This window comes from Lygodium microphyllum, chromosome 2 (assembly GCF_053477565.2).
Source record: "Lygodium microphyllum isolate KBCC chromosome 2, Lygodium_microphyllum_v1.1.10, whole genome shotgun sequence".
NCBI classification, from domain to species: domain Eukaryota; kingdom Viridiplantae; phylum Streptophyta; class Polypodiopsida; order Schizaeales; family Lygodiaceae; genus Lygodium; species Lygodium microphyllum.
In genome coordinates, this window is record NC_141136.1 from 144698865 (window position 1) to 144714661 (window position 15797).

The 15797-nt window shown below is 40.7% G+C and overlaps 1 pseudogene; it reads left to right on the forward strand.

Moving 5' to 3' along the window:
• The first annotated feature begins 8720 nt into the window (after positions 1-8720).
• On the forward strand, positions 8721-9476 carry LOC148040433 (uncharacterized; annotated as a pseudogene).
• The last annotated feature ends 6321 nt before the right edge of the window (positions 9477-15797 follow it).

Here is a 15797-nt window from a genome sequence, read left to right on the forward strand (position 1 = left end):
ATTGAAGATGAGATGATGAAGTGGTGGCTGCATTCCTACGCTTATCAATGGACTCACCAAAAGACACACGTCTTTGATATACTCATTGACGAGGGAGGTGATTGTAACATCCTTATGCATGATCATTGGACCCTCATTGGTCAACCTCAACTGCAGCCTACCAACATTAAACTCAACCCATTTGGAGGATGGTCCTACTCATTGCTCCTCAACAAGTGTAAAAAAAGGTCTCTACCAAGATTGAAAGCCTACATGTGATCCTCCGTGTGATGCCTAACACTATGATTACTAGTAAGGAATCGCTACTAAGATGCACATTCAAGAGACAAGCACATTGCAAGGTCGACTATGACTCACAGCACATTCACTTTGCCATTGGCAATGTTAAAATAGTAATGGCTTTCAGCAAAGGCAATGCAGCTCCAACAAAGCCTACAAAGCCACTGATAGAGCAACCCACTACCAAGCCTAAGGAGAGGAATCGTGATAGTTAGCTTGCCAAACCTCAATGTTAGCAAATTGCAAAAATTAGAGCTAAGGCCCAGAAACCACAACTCAAGTAGATGCCTAGGCAAAAAGGCCCACCTCCTAGAAGTAGGCACACACTACCTCGCAACGCTAGAAAATCACACCCAAGAGCTAGGAGGTCGCAGAATAGGTGAAATAGGCGAAGAGAAATGATCAAGCCACTATGGGTTCCCAAGAAATTGTTGCAAGCAGAAGGCTATTACGAGGGCAATGCTTGGATATGGGTGCCTAAAGCCAAAACTGTCAAGGGTATTGCTCAAGTGCCACCCTCAAACCCATCCACATGAGATAGAATAACAATTAAGGGAGCAAGGTCCCAAGAGACCCTTATACCCAAGCCTATAGAGCTGAGAGCTACTAAACCCATAGAGCCCAAGATCACTAAGCCACTAGTACTACAACAAGTCCATTGACCAAAATTATAGCCAACTCCCATTGACTCGACCACCCCCAAAAATCTTAGTGACCCAACTACTTTTCAAGCTAAGTATAGAACATCCTCTAAGGTGCACGCCCCATCCATGGTCCCTAAGGATGTCATTACTTTGCCAAGGACCCACCTGAGGATCAACCGCTAGAAGCTCCCTTGTCTAGCTCAGCATCTTGACTGCACTCGTTAGCAGGTCTTAAACCATCCTACGAATAACGATTGATCCTCATGTTGGCTAGAGACCTAGCTGAAAAAACAAAAGATGACTTTGCCACCTGCATCAAGCACTTAGATGACACTTTCACTCTACTTGCTAAGAGCTATGAGTGCTTAGACCTAGGCCTACTTCACCCATCCTTAGTGTCAGAAGTCTACACCATGCTATGCACCTTGGAGGAATACCAATTCGTGATAGTGAAAACCCCGATAGTCGTAGAGGAATTGATTGCCAATGTCGAGATATATCAAGACCAAGCTCTTAAACTAGCTGATCACCTCCTATAGCAAGAGCAGAGTTACTACTACGAGCCAAAAGTTAGATGAACTTCATAAGAGCTAGCTGATAATGGCTCACCCTTCTTATGCCAGTGGTAAGCTCTTAGACTCTAGTGAGGAACAATAAGGTTGCCAGATCATGACCAATGTTGAGTAGCAATGTACCAATCCTGAATCTAGAAGACATAGTCGTGGAAGATATAGTCAATCAAGCAATGGACTATGAGAAGTGCGTTGAGTTCCTTCAGACCTTCAATAAAAATTGGGGCACTCTCATGGTGCACCTAGAAAATAAATCCTGCCAAAGAGAAATCAAGCTGAGCCCTAAGCTGGTACAGAAGAAAGCACTAGGTCTACCAAACAAAGTGGAGAGATGGCCAAAATGAGATATGTACAACATGCTAGGGATGGACAAAGTGATAGTAAACACCAACGACGGCATCAACCTAGCCAACATCCTCGATCCAGAGGTTCAAATCCAAGACAAAATGGTACACACTGTGTTCTCCAGTAAACGATATAATGCATTGATGAAGAGAATCAATGTAACAATGTTATAGAGCATTGCTACTCGGTCCTTCGATGAGGTAAACCCATATGGCTTCATGAGGAAGACGATAGAGATGTCCAAAAAAAGCATTAGCCACTGGCAAAAGAACCACATGAGGAGATTCCCAGGCCTCCAAAGCCAAGAAATTGTCATCCTCAAAGGCCTCCACCATTGCCTTTGGAGGAATCTTGACAACCATAATTAGAGAAGCACTAGAGAAAGCACAAGATGGCGAGGCAGTTGGTGAGATGTCGGATAGGTCTCTTTCATACCAAGGATAGGAGCAATCCATCAAAAGGATCGTGAGTGAGGACAGACGAGAGCAAGAAGCACAATCTGGCCAAGGAAGGGCCAAGAAGTCAAAGAAAGAGACTCTGCAAAAGAAACCGAAAGAAAAGAGGGAGAAGAAGGAGAAAAGAGATCTACACAAAGTACAAAGCGAGTCCAAATGCACAAAAGAACGACGAAAGAAAGAAGAAAGGGACGAGACAAAAAGAATAAAAGAGGAATCTAGAAGAGCTGGAAGAAAAGAGTTGAGGAGGAAGAGGTGGAGCTCAGGAAGGAGAAAGAAGACATAGCTATCGCTATGCATCGCTTATTGGAGCAACCTTTAAGACAAGAGGAGTTGGCAGCCATGAGCCCACCCCGACATGAAGGTTCAAGCACTAGCTCCAAGGCTCCCAAATAGCTACCACCCCTAGTGAACTGAGGGAAAGGCCAAGGATTTGATCCACCCTATCCCACGTATCCTACTACTCACCACCCTAGTAACTACACCCACCCAAGACTCCTCTACCATGGTAGATGCTAGTAGCAATTTGGCGGCATGTGTGCAGTTCCTAGTCAACAAAGAGGTGACTCAAGGCGTGAGTGCAAGAACCCCTATGACAAGAGGAAAAAGATAGGAAACTGTTGTTGCAGACGTGGAATCTAGATGGGACCTCAAACGGTCGAAGATAGAGGCATCTACAACCACTGGTCCCTCTGCACTATCATTGCCCACAACCTACAATTCCTATGTACAGGAACTCTTGTCATAGTTGCTAGAATGGGAAAAGGAAGACAAGAAGATAGCCATTACTAAGCTCACGGTGGAAAGGGAGACCATGGAAATCTCTCAGTTAGAAAGGACATGTTAAGTGGCCACCTATCAACAAAGAGAGATCGAGGTGCTAAAAGAGAAGCTTGAGGCCAAGGGAGGAGAAGATAAGAGATGGCAATCCAAACTTGCAGTGGAATACACAAGCTTATGAGCATATAATGCAATTTTGATGAGCTCATGGAGCTCCAAAAAGAAAATGAAAAAATCCAATATGTCATAGAGCAGCTAGCAACAGTAGAAGAAGAGAGAAGTCGATGACACCTAAATCATATAGAAAATCTAGAACAAAGGCTAGCCTTTAAGATTGAAGAGCAACAGTTCTTAGAAAGAGAAATCAAAGAACATGGAAGAGGGCTAAGGGCACTAGCCTGCAGGCACTAACCTTAGTGCGGTGAACAGGAGCGAAGAAAGAGTGAGCACCTTAGTGCGGTGACTAGCCCTCGCAAAAGGTGACAAAATGCTAGCAGAGAGCAAGGAAAAGGACGCAGAGGTGACGTTGGAAGCCAATGACACACCTTCCTCCGTACTCTCTTAGACACCACACAATCTGAGGAAGAGGAGGCTGTTGAGTCCTTAAAGAAGAAGTTGGAGATCACATGGAGGGCTTTAAGGCATGGGCTACATGTCCAAACACAAATTGCAAGGCCCATAAAAGCAGAGCTACCAAAGAATAAGGGAGAAGAAAGGAAAAAACCAACTAAAGACATAGGGCCAAGTTTTGAAAGGGGGCAGCAAGCAACGGCTCCTTAGAGGGTGCTTTTTATGACAAGGATGCCTCCACCACTCTTTTTGACCTCGAATGCCAGCCAAAATATCTATTCTATGGCTAGATCAATGTGTGGAAAATAAGAAAAATAAGCAAAACACATTTAAAACATAGTCACATTGCACGGAGGGGTTCTTAAGTTAGGCACATATGGTGATCTCAGTCGGTCGGCTCTGTTCCTAACCCCCTAGCCTATTTTTTATTTCCCACATCATGCTTAGGGCACCTCAAGGCCAAGACTTCCACACCTGTCTCCCTAAGCAGCGCACCACACCTCTAACAATGCAGAACTAGGTCCTCAAGTGTGGGACAACACCTAGGCTTGACCCAAATCCCAATTCCACTAGCATGAGCATAATGCACCACATGGTAAGGTAGACACATCCCCAAGTAGTGCACCTTCTTTTCTTTTCAGGTAAATAAAAATGGTACAACCCACCAACTTCAAAGGCCCCATCATCCACGCAATGCACTCCCCGCCTCCACCACCATAGTCGGTTGATCACTTTCTTCTCAAGACCAATTCCCCCGAGACCCCATCATCATCAACTCACATGACTGCCCTTTTAAGTCATTGAATCTTCATCAAATCAAAATTGCTAGTGTCATGGAACTTGCAAAACCATCTAGGAGGGGGATAATGTTACACGATATATCACCATGCAGCCCATATGACCTAGAGGAAAATGAAGGAAGCCCCTGTCAAAAAGTGAATGAAGAAGATCATTTTGCTCAGGTGGCAGGAACAATGTAGGAGATGGCAACCTTAAAAAAAACGTGGGGGAAGTCCAACTACTTTGGTGAGGTCCTCTCAAGGATGAGAGAGGCCCTGTCAAGAATGAAGAATGCTCTCTTAAGGATGACATAAAGCACCAAAGATTCTAGCAAGGTGCTTAAAAAGGATGGAGGTAAGAATTTAATATTTTAGCAAAGTTCTCTCAAGGATGAGGGAGAACCTGTAAAGGCTCTTGTAAGGAAAGTGCAAGCGGAATGTAATTAATTTTATAAGGAATGCAAGTTTCCTCCTGTGCAAGAGGTGAACTCTAAACAAACATGGGTGAAGGGATAAGGCAACTTGAAGGGAATAGGAAAAATTCATGTTCCCCTCATGTCGTTGCAACCTTGGAGGGTAAGAGGGGGATCCATCCAACACCATCTTAAATTTCGAAGACAGATCCACCCCCGCTAATCTCCTCGGAGGATCCGTCCAATACCATCTTCAATTTCAAGGGACATATCCACCCAAGGCCGATGTCAGGGACTGTCCAAAATATATCTTCAATTTCAAGAGATGGTCCATCCAACACCATCCCTCGCAAGGGCTTGTATACAAACTCAAAAAATCCATCTATCTACACCCATCCCACCTTCCAACTACTATCCATCAATGTTATGGGATTGGCACTGGGCTAGGAGGAGGGTAATGTTAACCTCAGCATAAGAAGAAAGTGGAAAAAGTGAAAAAGTGCAAGTCAGGACCTAAAAGAGGTGGCCCAGAAGAAAATCACACACAACAAAAGAAGTAAGAAGGCAAATGATCAAAAGTGCAAGGGCAGCTTTAAAAGCTAAGTCAAAGGTAGAAGCACATTCTTAAATGCAAGGCACCCCTAAAAAATTTTGTAAAAGAGTGCCAGCCTCCCTCATAATCAAATTGTAAAGGTAGATGGATGGTAGAAAGGAAGCTAGGAAGATAGGAGGACAACGGGAAAGAGGGCCCGACCATGTAAAAAAGGAGATAAGGAAGTGAAAGCCCAAAAGGGATTTAGGGTTTTGTATATAAAGTTGAAAAGTGAATGCAGAGCTCACTCTTTGATGTATGGCAAAGTGAACTCATCTTCTCTCCTTCTTGCTTGCTTGTGTGCTGGAGAGAGGGAGTCTGAGAGTGTGAGGGCATGAGTGTATGAGGGTGATGGATCAAGGAGAAGAAGCTCTTTATTAACTCCTCTCTTCTTCTCTTCTCTTCTCTTCTCTTCTCTTCTCTTCTCTTGCATGCGGCTATGAAGGATGGAGCTTGAAGGTGGAAGTTTGAGGTTTCTTGAGCTCGCATCACTAATTGTGGAGCTACTGGTGTGCTTGAGGGAGGAGGCAACTCATTTGGGCATCAAGGTAAGCTCACTACAACCCATTAGGATCGAAGATGCATCATCTAGATGAGAGATAGCCATAGGTGTTCACTTGAAATTCTTAAAAGAATAAGCGGTCCGTGGGTCTGGGTGGTTGAGCATGAGCATGCCGCTACAAGACTCCATGTGGTCAAATAATAAAGGTTGGGGGTTTCCAAAGTACATTGAGATTCCCAAATTTCTTAATATAGTGTTCAAGAGGAAGCTCTCTAGAAAATACAAGAAGAGAGACGAATGCCAAAATATTTTCTTATTGGTTTTTACTTCTTCTTTCACACACAATAAAATATATACAAAGTACAGATAAGATATAACATAAAGGAAAGTGTCCTTCTAAGTCAAACAGCCATAGCAGGTGCAATAAACTAAATGTAATAATTGATAAGGTAGTGGTCATACAAGGATCATAATGACCACCAATATGCTAAGTGTAGGCATGCACACCCATCTCACTAGGCAATCCATCATGAATATCTACATGTGTTGAGGTTGCTATCTCAACAACTATTTTCTATTAAAAGTGCTGAATATTTTGCCAAGCCATTTTTCTTTTCTTCACCCACCTCCAAATCTTGTGGTTATAAAATAGAATGTTCTTACTTGGTAGTGAAACTTCTCCATGCCCTTTGTATGTTATATTGACAATGTTACCATAATTATCAACAATATCTTAGTAGAATGTTCTACACAAGAAAAGAAACTAGTCAAGACCATGGAAAATATTCTTGAGAGATAAGATCATAGAAAATCATACTTACCAAGTTGAATGTGAGGTATTTTTAAAACCCAAGTTTTACTATTTCTTATTGTAAAGTTTGTGCAGCCTCCTTGAAAACTAAATAATAGTCTTGGAGAGATCACTATGTTAACATTGTATATCACATGAGTTCAAAAAATAAAAATATAAAAAAATATTCTTAAATATTTACATAATCAAGAAAATATTATAAAGATGAAAGTCTATTCAAAAAAGGGGTTTTTATACTTCATTTGTAGCTTTTTAATACAAGGGTATAATAGTTAAATCATAAAATTAGACTAGATTTTTGTGGTAGAAGGCTATAATGAATCACAAGGTAAATAATATTCATTTTTGGATTATTTAACTTTACTTTGTTCAAAAGAATATATATGGAGAAAAATCTCAAAGAGACTATGAAAGAAGTTGATCTAGGTGATTATAAACATGTTTCAATTGATGAGTAGATCATCAATACCTTGAAAAGGGGATGAGAAAGTGCTTAAACAATTTGTGAATATTTGCATACAAAATCATAAAATAAGTTTTTTATATTTGTTAGATAAAGATTTATTAAACTCTTCATGAAAAAATAATTTATAATAAGGGATTTTAAATTATGTTAAAAAGTCACAGAAGGATCAGCAAAATATTACAAAATAGGTTACATAGAGATATACAAAGGATACCACAAATGCATGTGATATATTGTAAAAAAGCAGAGTTGCAGCATTGGAGTGCGTACACAAGAGGAAGAAGAGAGCTCAAAGTACAAGAACCATATCTTGTTTACTAAGTTGCTTACAAGTACAACTTGGGTACACTCTCCCACACATGATAGTGACCCATAGGCTATTTATATAGCCTCTGCCAAGCTAGGGTTAGGGTTTCCCTTGCCTCTATGGCTATTCACACCCATGTGCCCTCATGCACCCTTGCTTATAGTGGGTTCCTATGCTTGTCCTCTGAGTTGTAGCATTGGAATGTGTGCACAAGAGGAAGGAGAGAACAAGAACCATATCTTATTTACTAGGTTGCTTACAAGTACAACTTGGGTACACTCTCCTGTTACAACTATATATATTATCTCTCACTTGACTTGGGTCTCACCTATATATACTAACTCTACATCAATATGAATCATTCTTTGGGAGCATGTCTTGTGTATCTCTCTAGTACTCTCTCTATCTCTGAACATGGTATTAGAGCTATGGATGCGTAGCAACAACAAGGAAGATAAGTTGTTTCATTGTTTATACTTGATTGAATTCTTTGCACAAGTGATGATTTGATACATGAACTTTTTCAAATTAGAAGTATTAGTTAATTTTTTCTTTAAAAACAAGACAATGTCTGGGTGCGTAGCTCTCATCGTGCTCTCGAATCTTGTTAAAACTGCTTGTCAATCGGAGTTCTGGATCAAAAATTATAATAGTTCAGGATTCAAGACAACAATTCTACTCGAATATGCGATTCTTTATTTAAAACTATAATTCTAATTACAGTTCTTTAATCCCCAATTACAGTTCACTCGTCTTCGTTAATGACGTTGATTACGACAACCAAACATCTTGCTATTTTTAGCGATGTTTTATTCTCGTTCATGTTCTTTGTTCGACTGAAGTAGCACTTTTCTTATACGCGTCATCTCGTCTTGCACGATACATCTCTCTATTTTGGGCTTTCTTTTTAGTCACTCAATACTTTTCGTCGTTCTTACGTGCATCTCCCTATTTTGATTGTCACGCGTCTCAACTATTCTCGTCTTGTTCATGGTTTGTAGATTCTGCGATCTCATCTTATTTGTTTTCTCTCGAGATACAGGCATGGTCAATTGTGTAATTGTTAACGGATATCTGTGGTTCCCTTCTTCCAAGGACAAGGATTTCTTGGGTGGAAAGCAAAGATTATGCTAATTCTTGAAGGTGACGAATTATTTGATATTGTTTTGGGTGACCTGTCTTGCCCAGTTCAACCTATTGATGTGATGAATGACAATTCATTGATTACTGATGGCCCCTTATTTGAACAATAGAAAATTGATCATACTGATTGGATTCGTCGTGACAAAGCGACTCATCGTTATATATTGTTTGCACTTCTTGACTCACTGATGTTGGATGTCTTTCATCTGGAAACCTCTCATGCTGTTTGGGAGTATCTTATCTCAACGTTTGAGAAGAAATCGGTCGCCGAAATTTTATATCTCAAAACTCGTTTGAAGAATCTTCAATATAAGGTTGGTACTTCTATGCACTCTTATATCGAGGCTTTTAAAGACATTATCAATCAGCTTGGTGCTGCCGATGCTCCTGTTGCTAAAAATTAGATTGTTACTCAACTTCTTCATACCATAAAAGATTCTTTATATGACAATATCATCACTATTTTGTCTAACAAGGATGATATCCGCTTTGACAAAGCATGTATATCTCTTATTGAATATTCTCAACGTCATGAGCATCATTTGGAAAAATCTGATGCTGTTTTGGTCACTCGCGAACAAAGGGATTTTGATGTTGCTTTTGTTGCTCACAAGCGTCCCACTTCACATTTTCAGCGGCAGGGTGGACACCCTAATCAAGGTGGTAAATCTTCTTGTCTTGCTTATCCTAACAAACATTGTTCTTATTGTGATAAGAAAGGCCATGTGGCTTCTGATTGCTGGGAACGTCAATATGATGAGGAGCATGGAGTTACTACAAAGCAACCCTCGCTCGTCCAAAAGTTTTTCTCCTTGTGATTACTGTGCACATATAGATCATCCATCTCGTCGTTGTTATAAACGCAAATATGATGAAGAACGTTCTCTAGCTTATATTTTTCAACAAATTACAAGTGATGATGATCATACTCATCAGGAGCTCAATTTCGTCCATCATGATATCTCTCCAGAAAAGGTACTTCATGTTCATGATGGTTCTCTATTCATCGTTGATTCAGGTGCCACTAGAAACATGACATACCAATCGCAGTGGCTTCACAATTATCATTCTCTTCATGTCAAGAAGTTTGTTTACCTTGCGGATGATATGACTTGTCAAGTCAAAGGAGTAGGTGATTTACATCTGGGGACTGTTTCATCCACTAGAATATTAAGAGGAGTTCTTCATGTTCCAAATTTTCAAAGAAATCTTCTTTCGGTTGCTCGTCTAGTTGATCTTGGTTTGTTTATTGGCTTTGATCATAATCAATGTCGTACAGAGAAAGACGAACATACTATAGCAGTGGCTCCTCGACATGGTAATCTATTTGAGCTATCATTGAACGATACGGTTGCAAATGTTGCTACTGCCCCTGGAGATGTAGATTGCAAATTATGGAATCAACGATTTGCACACTCCGATTTCACCAAAATTCTTGATCTTCATCATCATGGTCTTGTGCAAGGTATGGATCTTAAATCTCATCCACGTATGGGAATATGTGAGTACTGTGCACTTGGAAAACACCATTGTTCACCTTTCCACACTTCTACTTCATCACATTCCTGTGCTCTCTTGGATTTGGTTATATTTGCGGTCCTTTTCCTACCTGAAAGTCTCAATATCAATATTTTATAACTTTCATTGATGATTTCTCACGGTACACACATGTCTATCTTCTTCGACATAATTTTGAGGCCTTATCTATATTTAAACAATACAAGATAAGTGTGGAGCTTCAAACTGGATTCTCTATAAAGAATCTTTGCAGTGACAATGGTGGTGAATATGTATCCAATCTATTTTATGACTTCTGTAAGGATCAAGGTATTCATCATGAGTTTACAATTCCTTATTCTCCTGAGCAAAATGGTGTTGCTGAGCACAAAAATGGCACTATTCTTAATGGTATATATTGCATGCTTATACACTCTGGTTTGTCTCAAAAGTTTTGGACTAAAGTACTTCTAAAAGCCATTTTTATTCAAAATCATCTTCCAACAACTGCACCTGCTCGTAAAATTCCTATAACAATCTAGACAGGGAAGACACCTTCAGTCTCTCACTTTTGCACATTTGGCTGCATTGCTTATATTCATGTGCCCAAGGACACTCGACATAAGTTGGATCCTCTAGGTTTGAAGGTTATTTTTCTTGGTTATTCAGATCATTCCAAAGGTTACAATTTTTATGATCCTTCTACTCAAAAGGTTATCATTAATCGTGATGCTATATTTGATGAGAAGACTATGGGTGGCACATGGTCGTCAGATGTTTCAGATGATACACAGTCTTTGCTTAGTGCATTTCCTTACTTGCTTTGTGAGTCTACTAATTCTAATGATCATAAACCTCCTTCACCTCCAAAGAAGATTGATGAAAATTTGGAGATATATGTCGATCTTCCTATTGAGACAGAGCATGGATTCTATTCTATTGAATATGATGTCTTTGATGATGCTATGTCTATCCAAGAGGATCCAATATCGTATATGGAAGCTATCAATTCGTCTCAAAGGGATCAATGGCAAGAAGCTATGCAAGCTGAGTACGATTCTTTAATCTCCAAAGGTACATGGATTCTTACTGAATTCCCCCCAAATGGTGTTCCTATCAAATGTAAATGGGTTTATAAAACCAAGACCAAAACTGATGGCTCATTTGATAAGTTCAAAGCATGACTTTTTGCAAAAGGTTACTTGCAGATTGCAGGAATAGATTATCAAGAAACATTTTCTCTCATTGTGCGCTCTACAACTGTTCGTATGCTTTTGGCTTTTGCAACACTATTTGATCTAGAAATTCACCAAATGGATATTAAAACGGCTTTTCTCAATGGAGATATTGAAGAAGAAATCTATATGGAGCAACCTGAAGGTTTTATGATTGCAGGAAAGGAGCATCTTGTATGCCAGCTTCATCATGCATTATATGGATTGAAGCAAGCATGTAACATCGTGCTGGAGGGGAGGGGAATAGCAGGAATGATCAAGCTCCTCGATGGAGCTTGTAGGGGGAAATGCTCATGCATATTGATGCGTGGGGGAGGGAGGATCCCCCTCCCCTCACCTATATAAAGGCTATGGGGCATAGCTAGGAAAAAAAAAAGAGGGCGTTGCCATAAGAGCATGAGAGGATGCCGTCGAACTGCATAGAGGGAGAGAGTGAAGACTCTGTGTGCATTCGTCAAGAGGAGGAGAGGACCATCACCATGCCACTCTGCTGGCCAAAAGGGAGGAGGAAAGTCGGTAGAGCCATCCGTCGGCACGTCGCCACAGTCGCTCTTGGCCGTCATCACGTTGCTCATGAGTCATCTCCCTCCATGTGGCCTTTTCGAAAGCTTCTAGAAGCTTCAAAAGGGGGCTGACATAAGCCCCCTTTCATATAACACCCCCTACTTTTCCCCCCACACATGAGATCCCCTTCCTAAGGGCTCTAGAAGCCCCCTTTTCCCCCCTGATTTGCCATTGAAGGGCCTTCATGTGGTCCTTAAGCCCCTTTTTCCCCCCATGCAAAAATTCCTTCTTTAGCCCCTTTCATACCTTTGTTTCCTCCCCTCCCCCCCCCACCACACAAAAAGAAAAGACTCCTCTTTAAGCCCCCACACAAAATCCATTATTAAGGATGTTTTGACACCTTCTTCCCCCATACAAAAGTCCTCGTAAGGGTCTTTTACACCTTTTATTTTCCCCTTTCATGTGGGTCCTTAAAAATCCATTAAGCCCTTTCCCATGGCTTTAAAGGGCCTTACTCGTGGAGGTTTCTAAAACACCCCCTTCCCGGGTTTTAAACCCTTTCCGTGGGTTTCTCCCCTCCTCCACAGAAATATCCCTTCAAAGAGCTTCTATGAAAGGAAGGAAAAGAAAACTCATAAAGGGTGGTGGAATTACAAAGCGAGTTTCGCAAAGCCGTATCCAACACGGAAATACCACATTCGCGATGGCTCCTAAGAAAGCACAAGGAATTACCGCAGGAGGATCGTCTCCTAGCATCCACGTGGACATCTCACCACAAGTCTAGGTTTTCCTTCCTAATTGTTATTTTATGTTATTATAATTCAATCGTGAGTGGATGATTTTTTGAGATAGGATGCATTTTTTGTCTTAAATACTTTGGTTAGTTTTGAACGAGTTAGTTCACGACGGAAGAGTTTGGCCATTAGTATTTTTAATAAAACGAACAAGATAAAGTAAGCAGAAAATTGATATGAATTTCTAGCAAGTAGTTTTTGTGCATTGCAATGAATTGAAATTAGATTAATGTCCATATTCACGAAACGGAATTATGAAAGTACACTCCGATTAAGCATGAAAGGAATAAACCGCATATTGCATTATTGAACATCTTTTTTGAAATAATTCCTAAAGAAAGTTGCTAGAAACTGAGGAAATTGCTAGGGTTGCATAAAGAAGATTTTTACTCCATGCAAGTGGACTAAGAACTTAAATCAACGAAAGAGTGCGTAAGTTCTACATATGACAAATTCATTCGGAAATGAAAGTAGTAAAAGGCTGCATGTTTTTAGCATGAATCTTGTTTGCATGTTATAGGATGATTAATTGGAATTAGGCTATAACTTAACCTATGCATGATCTTAAACCAAAAAGTTAGGATTCAAAAATTAGCTTACACATAGACAATAAGTCATGTGGTTATAAATGTTAACGTAATTATCTTCAAGAATAGATAGGTTAAATTGGCATAAACCTAAATACCTAAACCCACGCAGTACTTGTTTTAGAAAGAGTTAATTCAATTCCAAATAAATAACTAGGATTTAATACGTGATCTAGTCACTCGTATTGCCAAGGCTGAAACTCCTATACCCTAAAGACTTGCCCACATTTATGGAATGTAGGGACATTGGAACATACTTGAGAAGTGATCTAGGGTTTTTCCCTAGGAATCTCTGGCTAAAAAAAGATGGAACCCTAGGACTAACAACGTCAGTCTAATGTAATCATGAACAGATTGTTTCGTGACTCCATTTGAAGGGTAAATAGTCCCATAGCTTGATGCGACACTTGTGCAACAAGTAGTAGAGTCACACGATCTTGTGAATTGATCACAAGGAAATGGCCAAATTCCTCGGAATGAGGTTGGCAGACTCTTACACAAGTTGTCTTGCAAGAGGATGGAAAATCATCCTAATATAGTATCTTTCTTGGGTAGAGATAATTGCTTGAAAGCAAGAGACCAACCAATAAATTGGAATAACATATGAACTTAAGGTATTGACCAAGTCGGGTTAATAGGGTACGGCCCTAACCCAGGATATAGGGGATCTTGCCAAGTTGCAAGTAATCCTGGATCGAGTGTGCTGGATGCATTCGGAAAGAAGGATTCACTCCTTAACAGTTGGCCAACAATAACAACCAATGGAAATGATTGTGCTTGTTACATATTATTTTGCTTTATTTGATCAATGAATTAAAGGATAAATGGATATCTAATGCTTCAGGTTGAAGGCGTGAAGGGAGAGGGAGCTTCAGTTACCCCCGACTGCCTACCTGACCCTAACCAAGGGGGTTGTTAACCGCACCGGGAAGGTGGACCGAACCCGCCGTGAGAGGTCTCTCTCTTAAGCGCTACTTGGAGCAAGAGGATGCTTGGGTGCCAGGGGGGGGGGGCTTTGGCCGTAAATCCCTCACTTCCGGGCCCTGCACAAGAGGCTAACGTTACTCGGGATTGGATCTGGAGGCCCGCATACTAGTCTACGGGTGGAAACTTGGATTAGTGATCCCTGTGGATTGCTGGATAGCCTTCGGGCGGATTGTGGATAAGGCTACGGGCTGGACTTTATGTATTTCAAAGATAAATACGATAACCTATTAAAAAGAAACTTGTTTGACATTGCTTTTCTATATCAAGTGCTATGATTACGTAAAGGAACGAGTGCCTGACGGCGGGCTAATTATGGAAGCTGATTGATACATGCCCAACTAAGTGTGTTAGGTAATTAAATAACTAAAACAACCTGAGGAAAGTGCGGTGGATGTGGCCATAGGTCTGTCCTATGGATGGGTGGTCCCGATTGGCCGGGAACTTCTCTTAACCAAGATGGACAGTAGGAAGATCGTTCAAAGAACATGAACAACAAGAGCGTTAACCTAGAGTTATAACTGATCCTGATTTATGCTGTTTTAGGGGAACCCAATGGGACTATGCCTTATGGCAGAGAGGTTGAGCTTCACATCCCTCTCGTTTCCCGTTCCCCTTGAACCAATTGCAGCATGAATCCGCTTCGGACCTAGAGTTTCTGCGTAAAGTAGTTCGCTCGGGTTCGACGCTAGTTGCCGTTAGGAAATGACCAATAGGGAAAACACTAATTCAGGTTGGTCCTAAGTGGGAATGGCCGGAATACTTCCACTACATGGCAGATGCGGAAAGTCTAGATCTCAAACCCCGTAACATTCCATGGGAGTGTCGTGCGGAGGTTTCTAGACATCACTTCCGATGGACTGCTAAGACATGTCCTAAAGATAAAAAATGGACACGTTACAGTTGGACCAACGAAGGATTTATTTTTATGAAAATATTAATAAGATAAAGTAAAGCAAATGTTACTATCCAAATATTTCCTTACTTCCAATGCTGTCTTGCAGAACTATGAAGCATGAAACAGGTTCTTGGTGTTCCACATCATGTTTATGACTGCGATGCATTCGCCGCATTATCGACAAAGGGTTGAGATGATGAACATCCTAGAATGTATCTATAATCCATCGCCTTTTTACATGGAACAAAGATAGACGGGTATCTCAGGAATCTACTATATAGCTGCCCACCGGTTTGAGTACCTACAGACCAACCTAAAGAGGATCAAGTGGTTGGAAGACCTGAAAGTCGTGAAGCTGTTCATTTTTGTGGAGGCTCACATAAACTCAACTTTACATATTCGAAGTCGGAGGGTTGAGCTGAACTCATATGTATATGAGGAAGTAACCCGTGTTAAAGTGTTGGGGCGCCATGAGAAGAATGGGTTCCAAAGGAAAGGATACCCTGATCTTCCAATGACTTACTGATTCCTGAAGATCCATGACCTGAAACCATATTATTATCCAGTTCCTGTAGATAAATGTAATACAACATTATTCTCCCCAAACTAAATGTAAACAGTTGTTTTATCATCTCTGGAA